The 19219-nt window shown below is 36.4% G+C and overlaps 1 protein-coding gene across 9 annotated transcripts in view; it reads right to left on the bottom strand.

Annotated features, from left to right (window-relative positions):
• Window positions 1-19219, bottom strand: part of SOX6 (SRY-box transcription factor 6) — a 382490-nt gene that overhangs the window by 308357 nt on the left and 54914 nt on the right. For all 9 annotated transcript variants that reach the window (XM_074585859.1, XM_074585865.1, XM_074585856.1 and 6 more), the window contains one exon: window positions 16596-16666. The gene's annotated coding sequence lies outside the window, so the exon portion shown is untranslated. The remainder of the gene's footprint in view (window positions 1-16595; window positions 16667-19219) is intronic.

Raw genomic sequence — 19219 nt, 5'->3', positions numbered from 1 at the left:
CCAATGGAAAATGCTGCTAACTCATCCATTTCTTCAAGAAAAGCATGTCCAGCAAATCCCATCTACTGTAGAATGATGTATTTTCACAGACAGAAAAGGAGACCACTTCAAAGCTATCAGTCAGAGCTGACTACAGAGAAGGATCCTCCTACTCAGCTGTTCTCCAGAATTAGATCTTTCCAAGATGTAAATATGAACAAAAGCTTAACTACAGAATTAATGAAAATAACTCTGATTTATAGTCCATATCTGATTTACACATATATCTTCTATTGTAAGAAAACAAGCATTGAGAATTATTACCCTTTTCCTTTTTTTCCTACACCAATAATTGCACAGAAGCATTTTTAAAGGTTGTACCAAAGAACATCCTGGCTTCCTGGCTTTTCTGTGGCCCATACTGCTTGACAGAAGAAATCAGACGCAAAACGGTTTGAAATTAATTGCCTCAGAAGACGACACCTCCACACCGTAATATAGAATAACTGAAGAAACCTTAGCTGGAAGGAATTAAGGAGTGGCCTTTTAAGTCGTCATCGTACTAACGTATGAAACAGATACAAAATTCTCCTGCTGGTAGAGCTGGCTTGCATTCAGGATTGATGGAAGGAATGTTAACACAGGAATAAGTCTGATACATACCGCTAAAAAATGGACAGAAATATGTACATGTGCCAGTAGCACGTGGAGACAGATAGCCCAAAGAATGCTCAGATGATATTTGACATCACTAGCACATGACAACAGACTGCATTATACTTAAAGATAAGAACCAGGATGACATGTCTGAACTTCCAGAGCTCTTCATGCTCCTTTCTCACTTAGCTTCTAATATCCATCTTGACTTAACCGTAAGCATCTCCCTGTGTAAGTGTAAAAACATAGGAAAAATGAGGAGCATCTGCATATTCTACCCCATGGCAGAGCTGACATTTTATCAATTTTGTGGGATTAATTAATTCAAAGGGTGACTTCACAAAAGTCACGTTGATATAGTTTAGAGGTAATAAAGCTAGATATAAATTAACCAAATTAAACTAATTCTAATGAACTTGTACTGGTAATGCTGAACACACCAGCCCCCCCCCGGCAGTGGCTAATTTCCCCTGTTTGTTGAATACAGAAGTATCCTACGAAAAAAAAAATTCAAGCAACCAACTTATAATTTCTGTATTATTGACCAGTGTCAAAATTAGACTCAAGAAAGGATTCCCAAAACCCTATATATAAGATTCCATTCCTGACTTAGAACTGTGAGTAAAGCTACCTTTTCCCTCCTTCTTTCAAAGGGTCTAGAAGTTAGTATTATTCCGAAATACTAAAAAAATATTGTAAGGTACTCAGATATCGTGGTGATGATGGCAACAGCAAGTACCCAAAGATAGTTAAAAACAAAGTTCAATAAGCTTATGGACTGTTACGTTAGTGTTTTTCACAGTCTGTCGTTTCACACAGATGAGATTAAAGGGAAAAACAAAACACACACACACAAAAAAAACCCAACCAACCAACCAGAACCAAAACAGCAGCACCCCACCCCCACAACAGATTCTAAGCAGCAAAGAGAATTCATTATTCCATTATCCTCCCCAAATCAACGTTTTGAAATAACACCCAGGTATAGATCTCCCTTTTTTGTCTTGGAAATGGATTATTATTCATATTTATCTGAAATGTAGCAGGTAAACGCTAGATATATTCAACAGGGAGCAACAGAGGAAAATGTTTTGGAGGAGCATCCCTTGTTGCATGTTATTCAGTTTTAGCTTAAGCCAGCTGATCTTCATTCTGCTCTTTACTGGGTATTCGGAGAGCCAGAATGGGTTTTATCATTCCAGAAAGCCACACTTCTCCTATGTATGGCAGAAATTTAATCTCAATGGATCCCACAGCAATTCCATCAAGATACTAAATAGGAGCAAGAAAAAGCATAGGGTTGTCAAGCACTACAGATGAGTGCTCTGGGAGCAAAGAACTAGTCATCCACCATGTGTCACAGGCTTTTCAACATATTTCCATTTTTCCCTGGGATTAGTTGAAGAAGGGAAAGGAGAGTTTGGCAACCAAATATATGTCTCTGCTTAGAGAGAACTAAGCAGAATGAGGACGGATTACTTCCCTTATTTTATGGGCAGGAAGAGTCATCCATCAGAATGACAAATGCTGTACCTTTATAGGCTCAAGGCCCATCTGTGAAGATCTCAGGATCTGAGCTATTCAGTGGTACTATTGTGAACTCATTGCTATTTTTCTATTAATTTGCTTTAAAAAAACCCCAACATTTTAACAGTAGAAAATAACTGCTGAGGACACCAAGTGATAGTGCTTTTAATAATAACCAAACATTTGAATTCCTTAGAGTATAAGTAGGTTGACTCAAACTCTCAAAAGACAAAGACACAAATGTTTTTTACTGTCTTTTTTTTCCCGTTCTTCTTTTGTTTTATTTTGGTTTTTTTCTTTTTTTTTTTTTTCCACAGCAATGGCAAGGAAGGCCGTGAATGCTAGTTTGTGTTTGTAGGACTATGTGAATGGATCAGACATTTAGAAAGAGTGGATTGTGTCATAGGGTTCATGAAACATAGCAATGAATGATCAGAACTGAAGCGTAAGCAGCAGCAAAAAGGAATTCTTATGTTCGCATCAAGAGCTACGAACCATTTGAGGGCACTGCCAGGTCCAAAAGATCTTAAAAAACCTATGTGGGAATATCAGGAAAGAATCTCAATTCTGTTGAATCAGGGATTTTTCCAGTAGGAGCAGAAGCGGGGCAAGGGGGATCATGAGTATTTAAATTTATAAAGACAATGAACGTATACTGCCACGTTAAACAGCAACTTTAGTAAATTCTCTGAGAAATCTTTTGTGTTTGGAGCTCTGTAGATTAACAGGATGCCCAAACTAATCTGGGAGTCTAGAAACAGGACTAAGTAGATATTCTCAAAAGATTGTATTTCAATAGACCTCTCATGCATTGGAGCTTGGATAGGAATATAATGACTACTCCACTTCATCATCTAATATCTGTTAAAGACATTTAAATACTTCCTTAGTAATATTACTTCCTCTGGTTACAACAACTGCAGACTGAGACGTCCTGGGAAAATATTCTCTTATCTATAGAGCCTCTGTTTTTCTGTTACTATGAAACTTCTATCCTTCATTAACATTCAAATCACCTTCTTTCTCTGCAGCTGGTGGAGAGGCACTTCACTTTTTTGTCCCAGCAGTGATATAGCAGAACCTTTAACCAAAAGCAGGATGTGTCTGCGATCACCTTTAGTCTTTAAAGTTTGTAAACTCTTTGTTTTTTTAGAAACTTCACAGCAAAACAGAGAAACTGTCCAGTAAATAGCTGCAATTAGGAATCATCCTTTTCCGTAATTTTTCCCCCTGTTTTTTATAACTGTTAATTTAAATGTACTGGCCTTAAACACTGCATAAGAGGCCATTCCACAAGACTGTGGTGTTTTTTTAAAAAAAGAAAATACTTCTCTAACCAGAACAATCTCAAAAATATGCTGCTTTCCCCTATACCAGGTAAGTCCTCCCTTTCACTCACAAAAATTCTGAAAATTGTAATCCTACATTTTTGAAGAAAGAAAGAACATTTTAGGACAGCAGAATTTAAGACTTCTTTTGGCATTGTCTATTTGGCTTAGAAAGTGGATTTGCAAACAGACTAGTGCAACACTATGAGAGAGATCTTTAGGCTGGTCACATTTGGCAGAGAAGTTACAAGGTGAGTTTGCAATGAAAACTAGATGACTTAGTTGAGTCAAACTGCTAAAGGCTACAACTGTTCCTTTTAGTTATATCACTTCTACCTTCCCTGGACAGAATTACATATTTATGACATATTTCAGTGACTTTTCATATGCAGTAGTGGGGGAGGGGGAAATACCTGTTTAATGGCTCTAGCTGACTATTTGGGAACTCCTAACCTCAAGGTTTAATACCGATTCTCAAAATATTTGAGTCTTAAATGCTATCAACAATGAATATTTAAACTATAAAGACAGTTTAATGTATGTATTATACATACCATTTCCCTCAAAAAGAAGTTTTACTTTGCAACTGGATAAAACACAAAATATTTCTAGATCTTGCATCTCAAATTACACTACTAATATCTATGTTAGGTCACCATTCTATTTTAAAATTATTTATATTTAAAGTTAACTTTTAATTACTGATTATAGTTTTTAAATGCAAAAATAGTCCTCTTCCATTCTGTTCACTTTGAAATACCGTGTATGTCACTATGGTCATTAATCATAACAGCGCTATTAAATTAACAATGAATGGTCAATCACTTTTTACATCCCTGCTGTTTTTCAGTTTGTAGAATTTGTGCAACTAATTAATAATAGAAGGATCTTCTTTTGGTGTTCATTTGATTTTATAGCTCCTACTTTGGCATAAAACAAAAATGTTAATAGAATCAGAGACTACCATTTAAAAAAGACAGTTTAATCTTCTTCTTAATATTTTTCTGTTTGATGTTGGTATTTATTGATCACATTCTCAAATTTTATTAAGGCTACAGTGTAATTAACTTACTAAATTCAACCTGAAAAAAAATTTTAAAAGCTATCGCATTTTAAGAGAAATAACATTGAGCTGCTGCGTTCAAAGTACTGAAAGCATTTCTTTCATAAACACTAAATGCTCTATTGTGCTACACGGAAACGTATGACTATATTTTACCCAAAAATAACTTAGCAAATGTTTTTTTCATAGCTATCTAGATGCAAAATTCTCTAAAATTATGATTGGCCAAGGCATTATTTCTACAACTGAAGCTTAATCTGAAAATAAGCTTTTGGTGCAAAGTTATTGAAAAATGGTAACAAGGTAAGAAACATGTGTAACTTCTGTATAAATCAGAACATACAGAACCCTGTACCCTTTAAAAGCAGTAGACATTTTCTAGTGGTTGTGAGTAGCTTTAGAGTTATTAGAATCTCAGGAGTTTAAAATTGCATTTACTGAACTGGTCAGCAGTAGCTACTACTGTATTTATAATTGTAATCAGTATTACAGACATTTCTGGAGGCCTCCACTAATCCCTCTTTTGAGCACCAGACTTTGTCATCCATGATAAGATTATGGATTAAAAATGTAAAATAGTTAGTCAAAGAAAGGAAACCAGGATGAAGTGAGCAGTCTAGAACCATAAAGCCAGGAACAGTAACCACTGGACTTACTACAGGTCAACCTGAATGACCTTGAAGGGTTTGCATTTTCTTAACTCATGAACACTGATGAAAACAATTATCCTCTCTAGACACGCAAACTGGAAAGAATCTGAATGGCCACCAAGAAGAATGTTTAGGAAAAATGTATCAGAGCATGGTACTTACCTAAGAGACTGGAGATTTGCATTAACTCTCAAGGAGAAACAAGTGCATGCAAGTTGATCCCTCCCATCTTTACCAATTCAAACCATAAAATTAGTCTCTAGGATATAGCCTCCCTTCCATTTGCAGGTGCAGCTCCCCTGAATGCTAATGTGGATCACATGTGCTTACAAAGCAAAGCAAATTCCCCTAAATTTCATTGGGCTGGACAGAACAGTATTTCAAAAAGCAGCTGTTGTTGGTAGCATTCAAGTTTATCGGCAATCCTTATAAAACTGCCCCCAAAACACATACTGTATCTGATCTCAAGTTAAGAAGGCTTTTCTCTAAAGAGTATTGAATCACTTTAATGTAGATTCTAATGCTGCCTTACTCTGCTTTCAAGGTAGCTAGTAAATTCAGCTTTACTACAGTACTATAAAGATGTGCAAGAACTGTAACAGCATCTAAAAATGAGCTCTTACCACTATACCGTTCAGTTTAGAAAACTCTAAACAGAATACTGATGAAAAACGTTAATGACAGTTTGCTGAGTTGCCAAGAGGAATAAGACAATTCCCTATATTTTTGTTATAAAACGTAAATTATAATGTCCTAAAGAATCTGCTACAACTCCAAGAAGGACTAAAAGGAAGATCTAAACAACACTGTGTTTCAGTAATTTAATTTTACAAAAGAGCTATCCAGCAGCCATACTTACACAATCAGTACCGTCCCAGCAAAGATCTCGGTATTCACAGGATTTTAACTCCTGCCAAGTCCCGTCAATTGCAACGAAGTACCTCAAAGTACTTAAAGCACCTTGCTGAATTAAGGCCTTAATGTATGTATATACCTCTGAGCAGTTTGCATTATATCACCAATACAGTCTCAATAGACGGGATAAGTAGGGAAATTCACAGAATCATCTAATAATGTAAAAATGTTAGAAATTAACCTTGAGTCTGTGATCCTTTAGCTTTGAGGAGGCGGACTGACTCTTTTACCGTACCCATGTTTCTGACCCTGAATTTCAAGACTGAAAGTGAATAATTTCTTTCTTGGGTGATAATGAAATTATTTTACAGCCCTAGCCCATCCCCAGACTCTGTAGACTAAGTCCACGGCATCACCTCAGTCCTGCAACTCATAAATGGCACAGAAGGTACTGAGAAGAGGCAAAAAGGGTAGGCAGTGTATCCCCTGGCATCTCTGCGTGGCAGCTGGTGAGACAAAACAAAAAATCAGATCGCTGCCTAGAGAGTCTATTGGCAACTCTCAGTTGCATCTGGGAACAATGGCCCATCAAAGCTAACTACGTATTGTTAATATCCCTACCTAATCCAGGCAATAGGAAAGAAAAGTACAAAGTCCTGTAGGAAATCCTACAACTTTCCAGTCACTCACATCTCCGTTTATCTGAGCCCTGTAAGCATATGCACAACCGTTATTACAGCAGCTTACCCAGTGCTGCCATAAACATCATCTGAGGCCAGGTTGGGTGTGAGGGTACGTTCACTGCTGCCAGAAGGTATTTATTCCACATTTCCACAAAATACAGAGAAGACGGGGAGGTCCTATTTCATGCTCCCACTTCACCAGTCTAAGGAGAAATTAGGGTAGTGCAGTACCTCCCTACATGGAAATACTGGGGGCTGGGAAACATGTTTCTGAGGGCTGGATTATGATTTTTGCAATACGGAATTTTTGAGCTATTGGGTTCTAAGCCTGCACAGTCTTAAGCTTGCAGCTATTGGCATGTTTGACATTTTAAACTATGAAATACCAACCTATTTTGAAATTGTCCAAATCATTAGTTGTGGAATTTTCCTAGCACTTCATGAATACCACTGTTAATTGGGCAATTAACTCGAAACTACAGAATATGCTGTGATGGCATGATATGATATAAGCCATGTAAAAGAAGGAACAGCCAAGCAACTCAGTATGTTGAAAGATATTAATGAAGTGGCAAAATCTGCCAGAAAAATAATAATGGGTGATTTTAACTACCCCAATATTAACTGGTTGAATAACACATCTGTACATGGTTTGGAGAAGCAGCTTATTGATACTATAAATGGCTTCTTTTTGGAGCAGCTCCTTCTGGAGCACAGAGGAGGAGGAGTTCCACTCAGTTATTAATTTGTGTGTATGTGTTTGTGTAGAAAGCAAGCATGGGTGTTCTGCTAAGCAACAATGGCCACAGGACAATGAGTTTGAATCTCGATGATGAAGTATTTCAAGTGGTAACCAAATAGTTAATGGCAGGTGGGCGGGTGAGGAAAAACCCATGAACGACAGCCATCTCAAATGGAAGGCTGTTTCAGAGGAATGAAGGAGTTTATTCACACGCAGAAACAAACGACCAGAGTTAAAAAGAGATAGGGAAAAAGGGAAAAAAAAACAAAAAACACACAAACAAAAAAGGCTAGCATGTTTCTGGGGTAAAAAAGAACACTCTTTAATGCATGAACTCCACCTAAATGATTTTAACAGGAAAGAGCGTTGATAATTGTTATAGCTTGCTGCTGAATATTGCACAATCTGAAGCAAAGCTATAATGCAAACCGTGGCAATCAGAATGTATAAATTCAGTTTAAAAAATTACAGGAAGAGAAAAATTATTATTATATTTTGTTTCAATGATTATATAATTATTCAAGTAAATTGGCCTATGAAGAGGATGCATATATGTTATCTAATGTACAAATCTAGGAACATGGAGTAAGATTATACAGGTCTTGCAGCCCTTTTGAGGAGTACAGTAAAAAGATAATAGAACGTGCAGGGTTACGTTCCCCTCATCAGTTTCTAAAAGTTATAATTATGTCCATAAAAAACATCTTTAAGAAAAAGAGATTCAAAAACAAGTAACTAATTTACAAAAAAGTTATACACAGACAGAGTAGTAATAGTCACTTCCTAGCTGTGATTGTCTAGAAATGGGTCTGTGAAGGATCAGAAATGCAGCTTGATTGTTCTTTTATCATATTTCAAGACCTGGAGATTTAAGAACATAATAGGTTTCCATACTGCATCAGAAGATCTTGGAGTGGTCATCAACCAGTACCTGGTATTTCAGAGGCAAGTGAATATACCTAAATTCGTACCAAACAAATCTTTGGGCAAAAGATTCCTTTCAAACCCATTTACACTTCTTAGAAACACAGATGTACTGACAGACTTCAATGAAGACAGTAAGGAAGTATAAGAACTATTTGCTAGGGTGGGATGCTATCTCAATATATAATCAATTTTAAAAGGCCAATAACCTAGAAATGATGAAAACTTGCCCAAGCAAGATAGGATAAGAGAGTTCTAATAAATAACTGTTCTTTAGTGTATACGGGATGGGGGGAGATCCAACACGGCTGTAGGGGAAATGGCTTTTCAAAAATTTATATTAAAATCTGCATCATGATTTGGAGGAGGAAATGTTCCATAAAATTAAGACTTTCTAACCACACTTTAAAAATACTGGGTTAAGAAGCAGCAAAGTGACATGAAACCTAGTGCTGACAAATACAGAACATTGCATCTTAGAAAGAATAATTTCAGCTATTTAATTTCAGTGCTGGATTTTATATAAACTATAATCACTTGGTAAAAATGGAACCATGAAATAAAATGTCAATAGTACAAACAACCCCTAAAGACATAAAAAGAGAAGAGAAAATATCATATCTTTAAATAAATCGATAGTGCATTTTCTATTAAGATAGGGCACTCAAGTCTAGAAAATATCCCAGAATTTTACAGGAGAAACAAAAGTGAGTTCAATGAACTTCACAGAGTTGTTTAAGAAACCAGGTACATTCTGGAACATTTTTACTTGTCTCTGAAGCTAAAGGCTGCCTACTTTCCATTGATGGATTGGCTAATCATGAGCCTGATTTGATGTTCATAAAACTTTTGCTGAAATAGGATCAAGGAGCTTTATCACACACATCTCTGATCCCTTGTGCCTGCTGTAGGAGCACCTCTCAGGTTTTAGGTAGTTAGTTGTGAGGTTTTGGGAAGTGAAATTTTTACTTCACTTTTATCATGCTAAGCTTGGCTTCAGATTCCTACGCTTTACTCTGACCACTTCATCAGAACTAACTGTAGTTCAGTGTTATATCAGTGACCAGGCATTTCCTTTAAAATAAAAGTATTATATATCGAATACTAAAGCATTGCAGTAGAAAATAGATGCTAAACCAGTAGGAATTCCATATACACAGCCACTTTGCTAGCTAGTCATCCATCTTCACTCTGGTGCCCTACAGTACTTCAGACCTTCTACAGGACCACATGTGTCAGTCAGACCCTCATTCCTGCCAATTTCCAGATGAAGATCGTCTCTCTTTCTAAATCAAACTTTTTATATCGAAATTAAGAACTTTGAATGAAGTCTTACATTTTGTGAACTTACATTTTGTTTCATTAGGCAAGGCAGAAGTGAGAGATGAATGTTCAAAAACTCATGTAACCTGCTTTGTTTTAGCATCAGAGAATTGGATTAATTATTCCCTGGGGCTTTTACTTTTTGGGTCCTGCAGGGAGCATCTTTCAGACTAACTTTCAGAGCTAGGATTATACAGTAATCTGTAATAAACCCATAAAGATAATATGGTATTTACACAATTCAGTGTAGTCTTTGAATATTTCACGATGCACAGTACTGAATCCATCACACACAGGTATTAAGAACGGAAGTTGCTCCCAGTTAGTTACAATTGATTTTCTTCAATGTCTTCTTAATGTACATACCCCAAAATATCAATTCATCATTACTGTGTATGAACTTAAACTACTGAAAGTAAAAATGAACCTTTTCGTATTATTTATATTTTAATTATTAATAAAAGTGCTGCCAACAAGCAAAAAACCAAATAAAATTAATTCATAGAAAATGAATTTTAAAAAAGTATGCACCGATTTTTAAAACTGACCTTTATGCTCTGTCTTCTCTTTAGTATCTTGAAGTAACATTTTTAAGGGAGGCTTCACTGCGATCAGCTCTCTTTAATTAACTTTAGAAATGTGAGTGTTTTACAGTACACTCTTTATCAATTTTTTTATTTAGCTATTAACACTTATGTATTACCTTCAACAGACCATTATCAGATTTCTATCAAGTCAGGCTTTGGTATATACCAAAGATCTTGATACATCTAGCAAGCAGTTAACCTCTTAGCCCACACTCTCTTGTAACTGTGATTATGATGAATGAGTGGTTAGTTCTAAGCAATTCTGTTTTATGTCAATAAATGAATCAAACAGCCACTGGTATATGTGCATTAGGAAGACAGAAAGAAAATGAAGCTGTCTGTGGACATTTTATAACCCTCACCCTTTTAAGTAATATGATTTTAAAAGTTAATGCTGACATCAACTGTTGGTATTGTTCATCCATACTACAGAATAAGCAATCCTTTCTGTAATTTACATAGAATGAGAAATACTGTATATAATTTACTACTGACAGCATGGCTTAAAGAAAATTCTCTTTACAGCTTTTCTAAGACCCTGCATTGTAGTTATTAAGTGACCCGAGGCTTTGGTTTTGTGATGAACAACAATTTATTCTAAAAATATTTCGGCTCCGCAAATGCCAATCACTTGCAGAAAATCTATAGGACTCTGTCCAGGTATGGACTTGTATGAATACTTTGCTTCCACGTTCTTAATTCAGCTTCTCAGCACAAATATTTCCTAACAGATCCCCTTCTCCCAAGCATTGCATGTAACTTCAACAGCTTATAGAATTGTTTGGATTAAGTATTTCCATTTCATTGCTTAGTACTTTTGCAGAGAATTTTTCAGACAGCAGATGGATCTAGTGCATTACACGGATCTCATCCAGCACACACATGGAGCAGCAGTAGAGCAAGGAGGTCCTTGCTTATATCCAGAGCACGACAATCCTTTGAAAAAGTATTTCTAGCAGCAGCTTCACTGAATGGTTCAACCTCATCAAAAAGTAAGCAAAGACCACATATGTGGCCTCTGTCTTTGCGCAGTATGTCAGAAGCTGGTTGGATAGTACTCTCACCCTCAGAGGTGTCCTCATTTTAGTCAGTGCTAAAGAGTCTCATGGCATGAAACCCTTTGGGTTTATATGACTGAAAACAGTTATTTTGTATATTTTCTCTTGTGGCATACATTTCATTCTTCATAAAGAATTGAAGAAGATTTCTGTTCTTCATTAAATATCAAAATCCTAGAAGTAGTTTAGGCACACTATTTTGTTATTAGACAAAAAACTGGCTAAAATGAATACAACGCATTTACTTCCACAATATCAGGGTTCTGTATATCTATTAATTTATTTACTTACTACCGAGAAACAGTCTGTATGGTCAATAGAGAAGCAGCCAAAATAATGTCTGCTGCACTCAGAAGGTAAACGGGAACTTAGATAGGAACATGCTTCTGTGCCAGCATCATGCAAACAGACACTCCGTCTATTAGAAGTCCCTGGGTGACCTCCCACAACCACCACACAGCTTTAGAGAAATTCACACAGGGGAATCCATCAGACATCCCAGTTAGAAGCACAGGGTGTGAAAGAGAACTTCAGATACTAAAAAACAAACAGAACTTTTTGTAGTTTTAATTGGACTTCTGTCCTGTTCTCAGTAGATAAATGTCACAGCAGCTTTCTGCCTCCTTCAGGCCTTTTTCCACACCTTCCTACCTTCAGTTACAGCTACAAAGATCTGGATGGATGCAACTATGCTTCTATTAGACCCACACTGGCAACTGTGCTCGGCCATCTACGCACCAGGTATTACTCGAGTGTAAGGAAATGCCCTTTCCCCCTTCCATTTTCTTTCTACTCAACTGACTCTCTAAGTACATCTAAAATATGTGTATTTACAGAAACTTTTTCAGACAAGAAAACTCTTCAAGGCAGGAGCCTTGCTTTTGTTTTTATTTATACCTCACGCTGGAACGCTGTATACTGGAACTTTGTTTCTTATTAGAAAATTTGTGTGCTACTGTAGTGCAAGCATTGCGTAAAAACAGTAAGACAGTGTTCAAGTAGAAGCAGATTTTATATTCACCATTTATAAAATAATCCCAGGAAAACAGAGCTTCGGACTGCTGAGGGGGCTACTTCATGGTGCAACCACATAATTTTACATTGGTACATCACAAATGTTAGCAGGAAAGTAGCAGTAGCCAGAAGAGGATAAAGACCTCTGATACATCCAGCACACACATGCCAAAAAAGTACGGATGTTGAAGCAAACAGAGCTTCTAGTAAGGCATCACTTCACTTTCTTAATAGGAATTTTGAACGAATCAGGTCTTTATAGAAAGAGGTAAGTGATAAGCTAATAAACACCTCCTTGGCCAAAGCGCTGATGAACAATTATATCTTACATAGAGAAAACTGGAGATTAACTTTTTAAGAACTGAGTTCAGTATATTGCTTTTTTGTAAACTATAGACACTATATTTTCCCAAATAAATTAACTGTAATTCAGTAGAACATCTGATGTTACCAATTAAACCCATAAAGGTAAATAGTGCCAATGCCAATGTCTTCACTTGCTCCAAATAAGCTGTGCATTCTTTGACTTCATCATGTATATATTCAGAATTTAATAGCTTTCTCCTTTTAAATAAGCTGGTAAAAATACAAAGCACAAATCTACTTGGTCAGATGCTCCATGGTGTAAACAAACACACTCACTGAGTTTTAAATAGAACCATTCCAAACTAAACCAAAAAAAAATATAAAAATTGCCTTAAAAATCAGATTGAGGAAAAAATATTTAATATTGAGTTTGAAGCAAAGCATACTTCCTGAAAATGTGCTGATTGGAATAAGTGTTTGAAAAGATAAAGTTTACCTACTCACAATCTCAGTTTTGTTGTGTTATAATGTGTGTATCCCCTAAGCGTTTCTATTTTTGTATTTAAACCTTCTTTGAAAAAATTTACTGCTGTTTTTTTTAAAAAAATTTGGGTTTAGTCTCAAATGCAATTATATTATTTTCACCATACTTTCAATACAGGCGTTTAACTGAAAAGCTGCTCTCGCAAGACACTGAAGTTTCATGGGCTTTAATGTTATTCATTTTAGGGGTTTTTCTCCCCTTTGTCAGTGTTTTCACGTTGTAGGCAAGTCACAATAAAATGTTTACACAGAAACTGAACTGCTAGTAAAAACGTATTTCTAATTGCTGATGTACAAGCAAATTTTTTTTTAAATGCTGTGTTATTAAAGAACATTTATTTTGCCATCTGTAACTTTAAATAACTATTGCCATTTACTACTGGACAAACCTACTTGAGAAGAACAATTAAATAAATTAAACCATGTTAAGACCACATTCTTGAAAAAAGTAACCTTTAGTTAGGACAATTACTCTGTGGGCATAACACAAAAGCACAAATGTCACATTTTCCATGAAACTTACTTTTGTATGAATCATCAATCCTGTTTTCTCCTGAACAAAACTAGCCAAATATGACAAAAAAACCCCAAAGTTGTCTGAACTGGATGATCCAAGTAATTACATGTTACAGCAGAATGCATCTATGACAAAACTTCCAAAAATTTGAGGAAAAAGTTATTATAGCCCCTGGTTGAAATAGCTTTGGTGTAGACCTATACCAGTATTTAGCTCATCTTGCTGTATTCCCATATAAAAAATATGCACAGTTTCAAAGATCAATCTTCCTAGCACTGATCTACACTCCTTCCCTTTGGACTATAGATCAAACAAACATGCTATAAAAACACGCCCAGATATTATAGCATAAAATGAAAAAGGTATACATTTCTCATTAGCATTTTTTAAATGCTGCTTAGAATTGAATCTTCTCAAAACTCCTCATATACGCACACTTTTTGTCTTCCACAGCAAGGCCCCAAAGCTCCCATCTTATATGGTGTCATTTGCTTAGGGCCTATTTGTTCAGCCTCAGGTCCTGATCCTGATTTCATCAGCTTCCATGGTCACTTCACAGGAATAAGTATTTGCAGAAATCAAGCCTTTAAATTGAAAGATACTTGAGATAACAACCTGTCCAATTAGTCTATAGAGCGCAGTGAAAATTTATGACACTGTGCATATTACTGAATAGTAAGAGTCTGTATCTGCTGAACTAATGTATACTACCTACAGAATATGTGCAAGTTCGGAGAGGTACAATAGAGATGATTTAAGAAGATCTAAACCTCTATTACTATAGAATGTATACTTCAATCCTGTTTTAAGTATGTGAGGAAACACTAGTCTGAATCAATCAGTTGTACATCCTACACTTTTTTTTCAGCTTATGTGAACTTCAGGTTTGCAAGTGCTCCTAGATATATAATGCTAAATACTACAATAAGTCCTTTAATCAGAGAACAAGAATAGTCAGCCATAATGTTAGCTTCTCCAGATGTTCATGCCAATGTGATTGAACCCTGAGTTGCAGAGAATACCTATAAAAGACTAGACTGTGGTTCACTTTGTACAGTCATGTTGTATAGTCATTTACTTGGCTTCATTGTACGGCTGCTGAACCATGTTCCAGCTCTCATGGTCACAATACTGTAAGGTATCTCAACTGTGCTAACAACTTTTTCTGCAAACACCAGCGTACAGTTGTGTGATAACAACAGCCCGTCCTTCTCATTAAAGTTTAAGTACTTACTTACGTGGTTGACCTAAACACAAAGATTGTTTTCAAAATACTTTTTATGTCAATTCTGTTTACCACAGCTTTTTGTCGTTGTCAACTAAGAAAAGCAGGACTCAGATCAGGAGTCCACAATATCATTACTAACTCCCTTTATATCTTCATAGTACTACATGAACATGAATTAAACAATACTTACAGGTTCTCACCCAATTAGCCTGGTACACACAAAGAAGTTCACCATTGTATTTATTCCGTTGCTTTGATTGGCAAGTATACTCCATATCAAGGTATAATGAGGTGCTGTTTATATTAACTGATATATTACTATTTCCATTTATAGATGAGAAAAAATGAGGCAAAGAAAGCCTAACTAATAGCTTGAGAAAAACACAGTGGCAAAGCCAGAAAGAGTCCCAACAAATTCCTCCCTCTCAATTCAGTAATCACTTTACTTTGCCTTCTCAGAACTATTTTTCAATGGTAATAGTTTTTTTTAAAATTGGTTTTTTTATTTGATAACAATATTTTCTTTAAATACGGCTGACAATGCTTATTAAAAAGATGCTGACCTGTAAATGAAGAAAACTGCAAATATAATAGCAAAACTATATATGAAAATGAACATTTGTAAAGAGGAAGGGTTAGTACAAATTGAACACATTTCCATATTGAGAGGAGAACCAGCCATATTTTTCCCTGATGAATGTAGTTTTGTGAACATCTTTTTCCACAAATGATTGAATAAATATTTATTCATAAACTATATTTGTGACTTAAGATAACAAGCTGCATAGATTGGTTTCATTTATACAACTTCATACAAGAGGTACTGCAATAATTTATATCATGACAAGTCTAAGTCCCATTAGATTTTTCCTTATTATACTTGACCAAAGCTGAAGACTATCCAAAACAGCAATTCTGAAAGCTTTCTATTTGTTGCGTAAATAACTATCTTGCTCCCAGACCCTCTCCTCTAACTTTACCTTTCTCAAAGCATTTACCCATAGGCATAGTCCCATTTACTTTATTTGAACTTGGGCACACGCTGAAACATATTCTTGGGCCATGGCCTAAATGGCTACAGTTTCAGTCCTTTTGTTGCCACCATAAAGGTCAGCTTTCTGCAGGGCACATAAAAATACATTCCCAGTTCAGCAGATACTGGTCATCCTAATGTTACCTCAATAAACCTATGTAGCATTTCCTCTAAAAGTCTTCTCAGTCTTGAATCACGGCCCCAGTTCATTTCTAGAAATAATTTTGATCACAATAGCACGATGCACTGCTGTCGTTAGCAAGTGTCACAACTGATGTGTTACTGTAAGCAGCACTGTTCTCTCATAATTATTAGTATGAAAACCAAAGAAAGGCTTGAAATAACAGGAATATTCACTGTTAATTCAAGCATCTGTAGTCCCTCTGAATAACTAAAGCATAAGTTGGTAGCAAAAAAGCTACAAAAAGTACGTTATTAGTAGTTACGTACATTTCTTAATATAAGAATATTCTAAAACTGTGATATGACAGCAATATCTTAAAATAGCTTCTATTCTTCATGTTAAAAGAGTATTAGAAAGATGCACATAACAGGAAAATTAATCAATAAATACTTACAAATACACAAGAAAATCAGCCCCAGCTCCCAGAAATCACTGGTAAGTTGCTTTTGAATTCATGAAACTGACCTGAAAATATAAAAGGAAAAAAAGTTGAAACAAAGAAAGCCCAGAACTGATACATGTTACTGTTTTACTATTATAGAATAGTTATGATTTTTAACTATAAACTAAATAAAACAGAACACAAGCCTGTTGTCACTACTTCAGCCAAGTAATTTACACAGAATTTGTTTCCAGGAAGCCAATACCAAGAGAAACAATTATTTCATTGTTCTGTATCTCACACCATAGCAACCCAGTCCATTATGGCTTCTAAGAACTGTCATAAATGCAAGCATGGTTATCTTTCAATAAGGAAAATAGCTGTGAGGGTTTTTTTGGCTGGTTGGGTTTTTTTGTTGGGGTTTTTTGCTTGGTTTTTTTGTTTTTTTTTTCTTTTTCAAGTGTTACAGAACATTCATTACTTTTTTAAAGTATTGTGTTAACAGCATTTTGCAGCTTACCTGGTGTAAAATAATATTGTTTAGGTGCGTTTAACTGGAATCTACCTAAGGCAAAATTCATACAGAAAGAAAGACTAACGATTTTGTTCTCCTACACTCTAGATCCCGGTTAGAAGCTTAGCCTAAGTACAATGTGTTCACTATAAGGCATGATTAAATCCAACATTCTTTTTCCTGCATACCCCTCAGTTCTAGTTGGAAAGGTAACAGATGCAACTCAAACCCACAGAGCTCGCCTTATAAAATTCTTTAACTAGCACAATGACTCACTTTATGCCTCTAAATATCCATGGTTTCCTCTCTCCAGAACCCCCATGCATTAGAAGGTAGTTCAGTAGTTTATTTTTATTGTTTGGTCTACATACAGCACATTTTTAGTTCTTACGAAAACAAAGAAACTTTGTTGCACAGCCCTTGTTTTCTTTCCAAATGTGAGGATGGATATGGGTAACATTAAACTGAAAATAGTAATGGAGCCTGGGCAACTAGTTTAGGTCAAAACCTTTTTGTTCTCTGGGAGCCATCTGATTAATTTGCAGTTCATAAAACAGTGGGTAAAAGCTCAGTTTAAAAACATGTAACTATATTTAAGATGAAATCATCATTTTTGTTAGCCTCCAGTAATCTTTAAGAAACACCTTCCCACAACATTTCTGTATCCTAAAGTGCACCAGCCAGTACTGCACATTGCCTAGAGACAAGGAGAGAATACCAAACTTATCTTGATGTAGAATATCCTCCTTATTTCATACACCCACCCTGAAGTGCATATTCTTCATTCCAGCCAAGCCCTCCCCCATCCTGAAAGTAGACATATAATTGTGTCTTCTCTCCTGTAACACCAACAGAGAGTCAACAAATCTCATTTGCTATATCAATGCAGTGTTATTATATATTTTAAAAGCAAGTCTGAATCTCATTATCAGCTGATTTATGCCATTAGTGTGCTTTGGAGCCACCAATTAAACAAGGACAGTGGTTCATAAGGTCACAGTTAATTAATCTGAAAGGGTATAAATACACTTTAATGCACACCACCTCATGTAGAGAATTTAGGAACAAAGCACCAAACTTTTATTCTGGGCAAGCAATTAGGAGGAAAGGTTAAATACACAAAATTTTAAATTTAGCTTTAGCACTCTGTTAATCTATCAGGTAAAAAGTTCAGTTTCGTAAAAAATCCTGCAGAATAATATGTATGTGAAGCCTTGATTCTTATGGCAACAGCGCAAGTGAGGAAGAAGGCAGAACGGGATTAACCGTACCCAGCGACCCTGAGCAAATGAAGGCTTGTTGCTCAGATAACACCTCAGAACAGGGAATAAGCTGCAGGCTTATCCATTACACAGCTGGTCAGGGTGGAAAAAACTGGACCAAAAAACCCAGCCCCAACACTGTATTCAAAATGGCCTCATCTGAGCTAGACTGTTATATCTATAACAGTGGACGAGAAGCTCAGCATGAGCAGGCAATGCGCGCTTGCAGCCCAGGAAGCCAACTGTGTTCTGGGCTGCATTATAAGAAGCGTGGCCAGCAGGTCAAGGGAAGTGATTCTGCGCCTCTACTCTGCTCTGGTGAGACCACACCTGGAATACCACATCCAGCTCTGGAGCCCCCAACAAAAGAAGTACATAGAGCTGTTGGAGCGAGTCCAGAGGAGGGCCACGAAGATGATGAGAGGGCTGGAGCACCTATACTGTAAGGACAGACAGAGAGTTGGGGTTGTTCAGCCTGGAGAAGAGAAGGCTCCAGGAAGACCTTATAGCAGCCTTCCAGTACCTAAAGGGGCCTACAGGAAGGATGGGGAGGGACTCTTTACCAGGGAGTATCATGACAGGACACAGGGTAATGGTTTTAAACTAAAAGAGGGTAGATTTAGATTAGATATTAGGAAGAAATTCTTTTCTCTGAGAGTGGTGAGACACTGGAACAGGTTGCCCAGGGAAGTTGTGGATGCCCCATCCCTGGAAGTGTTCAAGGCCAGGCTGGATGGGGCTTTGAGCAGCCTGGTCTGGTGGGAGGTGTCCCTGCCCATGGCAGAGGGGCAGGAACTAGATGATCTTCAAGGTCCCTTCCAACTCAAACCATTCCATGATTTAGTATATCATACAGAACT

Source organism: Larus michahellis, chromosome 4 (genome assembly GCF_964199755.1).
Source record: "Larus michahellis chromosome 4, bLarMic1.1, whole genome shotgun sequence".
Classification (NCBI taxonomy): Eukaryota; Metazoa; Chordata; class Aves; order Charadriiformes; family Laridae; genus Larus; species Larus michahellis.
Note: the sequence above shows the minus strand (reverse complement) of the source record. Positions and strands in the feature narration are given on the sequence as shown.